This window comes from Arachis duranensis, chromosome 6 (genome assembly GCF_000817695.3).
Source record: "Arachis duranensis cultivar V14167 chromosome 6, aradu.V14167.gnm2.J7QH, whole genome shotgun sequence".
Taxonomy (NCBI): Eukaryota; Viridiplantae; Streptophyta; class Magnoliopsida; order Fabales; family Fabaceae; genus Arachis; species Arachis duranensis.
This window is the reverse complement of record NC_029777.3, coordinates 56072905-56075951: the sequence shown is the minus strand read 5'-3', so window position 1 is coordinate 56075951 and position 3047 is coordinate 56072905. Positions and strand designations below refer to the sequence as shown.

The following is a 3047-nucleotide window of genomic DNA, read 5'->3' as shown; positions in this document are numbered from 1 at the left end:
TCATGAAACTTTGAGTGGTTTTGATTAGATTAGAGACCATGGTTGCTAAGTCAGAGGTGTTCTGCTTAGAACTCTCTGTCTGTTGCTGAGAAGATGATGGAAAAGGCTTGCCACTGCTAAACCTGTTTCTTCCACCATTATTATTGTTGAAACCTTGTTGAGGTCTATGTTGATCCTTCCATGAGAAATTTGGATGATTTTTCCATGAAGGATTATAGGTGTTTCCATAGGGTTCTCCCATGTAATTCACCTCTTCCATTAAAGGGTTCTCAGGATCATAAGCTTCTTCTTCAGATGAAGCTTCCTTAGTACTACCTGGTGCATTTTGCATTCCAGATAGACTTTGAGAAATTATATTGACTTGCTGAGTCAATATTTTGTTCTGAGCCAATATGGCATTCAGAGTATCAATCTCAAGAACTCCCTTCTTCTGATTTGTCCCATTGTTCATAGGATTTCTTTTAGAAGTGTACATGAATTGGTTATTTGCAACCATTTCAATTAGTTCTTGAGCTTATGTAGGTGTCTTCATCAGATGAAGAGATCCTCTAGCAGAGCTATCCAAAGACATCTTGGACAGTTCAGACAGACTATCATAGAAAATACCTATGATGCTCCATTCAGAAAGCATGTGAGAGGGACACTTTCTGATTAATTGTTTGTATCTTTCCCAAGCTTCATAGAGGGATTCTCCTTCCTTTTGTCTGAAGGTTTGGACTTCCACTCTAAGCTTACTCAATTTTTGAGGAGGAAAGAACTTTGCCAAGAAGGCATTGACTAGATTTTCCCAAGAGTTCAGGCTTTCTTTAGGTTGTGAGTCCAACCATATTCTAGCTCTGTCTCTTACAGCAAAAGGGAATAGCATAAGTCTGTAGACCTCAAGGTTAACCCCATTAGTCTTGACAGTGTCACAGATTTGCAAGAATTCAGCTAAGAACTGATGAGGATCTTCCAATGGAAGTCCATGGAACTTGCAATTCTGTTGCATTAGAGAAACTAATTGAGGCTTAAGCTCAAAGTTGTTTGCTCCAATGGCAGGGATAGACATGCTTCTCCCATAGAAGTTGGGAGTAGGTGCAGTAAAGTCACCCAGCACCTTCCTTGCATTGTTGGCATTGTTGTTGTTTTCGGCTGCCATGTGTTCTTCTTCTTTGAAGATTTCAATTAGGTCCTCTACAGAGAATTGTGCCTTAGCTTCTCTTAGCTTTCGCTTCAAGGTCCTTTCAGGTTCAGGATCAGCCTCAACAAGAATGCTCTTGTCTTTGCTCCTGCTCGTATGAAAGAGAAGAGAAGAAGAAAATATGGAATCCTCTATGTCACAGTATAGAGATTCCTTGAAGTGTCAGAGGAAAAGAAAAATAGAAGGCAGAAGTAGAAAATTCGAACTTTATCAAAGAAGATGGAGTTCGAATTGTGCATTAAGGAATAGTGTTAGTCCATAAATAGAAGGATGTGAAAAGAAGGGAAGAAATTTTCGAAAATATTAAAAAGATTTTAAAAACATTTTGAAAAACTTTAATTGATTTTCGAAAACCAAGATTGAGAAAGAAGTAAAGTGATTTTTGAAAAAGATTTTGAAATTAGAAATTAAAAAGATATGATTGAAAACTATTTTGAAAAAGATGTGATTAGGAAGATATGATTGGTTTTAAAAAGATGTGATTGAGAATATATGATTTGAAAAACATTTTAAAAAGATTTGATTTTGAAAATTAATGACTTGGCTATCAGGAAAAGATATGATTCAAACATTAAACCTTTCTCAACAGAAAAGGCAACATAATTGAAATGTTGAATCAAATCATTAATTGATAGCAACTATCCTTAAAAATAGAAAGAAATTGATTTTGAAAAAGATTTGATTTTGAAAAATTTTGAAAACTTGAAAAAAAATCTGAATTAAAAACAAAATCTTCCCTCTTGTGCCATCCTGGCGTTAAACGCCCAGAATGGTGCACATTCTGGCGTTTAACGCCCAAAACTCTACCCTTTTAGGCGTTAAACGCCCAGCCAGGCACCCTGGCTGGCGTTTAAACGCCAGTTTGCCTTCCTTACTGGGCGTTTTGAACGCCCAGCTTTTTCTGTGCAATTCCTCTGCTGAATATTCTGAATCTTCAATCCTCTGTATTATTGACTTGAAAAGACACAAATTAAAAATATTTTTGGATTTTTAATAGTGAGGAATAATCGAAATGCAACTAAAATCAAATAACAATGCATGCAAGACACCAAACTTAGCAGTTTGTATACTACTGACACTAACAAAATGAGAATGCATATGAGACACAAAAAACACTCAAGTCAAGAGAATTTAAAAATCAGACCAATGAAATCATCAAGAACAACTTGAAGATTAATGAAGACACATGCATGAATGCAAAAAGAACAGAAACATGCAATTGACACCAAACTTAAAATGAGACTCTAGACTCAACAAGAAACATAAAATATTTTTGGTTTTTATGATTTTGTAATTTTTTTTTTGGATTTTTCGAAAATTAAGTGGAAAAGAAAATAAAGATATCAAAATTCTTAATGAGAATTCCAGGAATTATGCAATGTTAGTCTAAGACTCCGGTCCAGGAATTAGACATGGCTTCATAGCCAGCCAAGCTTTCAAAGAAAGCTCCGGTCCAAAACACTAGACATGGCCAATGGCCAGCCAAGCCTTAGCAGATCACTGCTCCAACAGCAAGATTGATAGAAATCAACAAGCTCTTGTGATGATAAGTTGAAACCTTGGTCCAATGAAATTAGACATGGCTTCATAGCCAGCCAGACTTCAACAGATCATCATGAAACTTTAGAATTCATTCTTAAGAACTCTGAAAAAAAAATACTAATCTAAGCAACAAGATGAACCGTCAGTTGTCCAAACTCAACAATCCCCGGCAACGGCGCCAAAAACTTGGTGCACGAAATTGTGATAAATACTTTTCACAACTCAATTAATCCCCGGTGATGAACCCAAAAACGTGGTGTTCAATACCATGGCATAAACACAACTTCGCACAACTAACCAGCAAGTGTACTGGGTCGTCCAAGTA

General features: G+C 36.3%; 1 non-coding gene across 1 annotated transcript; it reads left to right on the top strand.

Annotated features, from left to right (window-relative positions):
- Positions 1-625: 625 nt before the first annotated feature.
- Positions 626-733, top strand: LOC127740420 (small nucleolar RNA R71). The gene has a single exon (XR_008001097.1). It is a non-coding gene; the product is annotated as a small nucleolar RNA R71 (small nucleolar RNA).
- Positions 734-3047: the final 2314 nt, after the last annotated feature.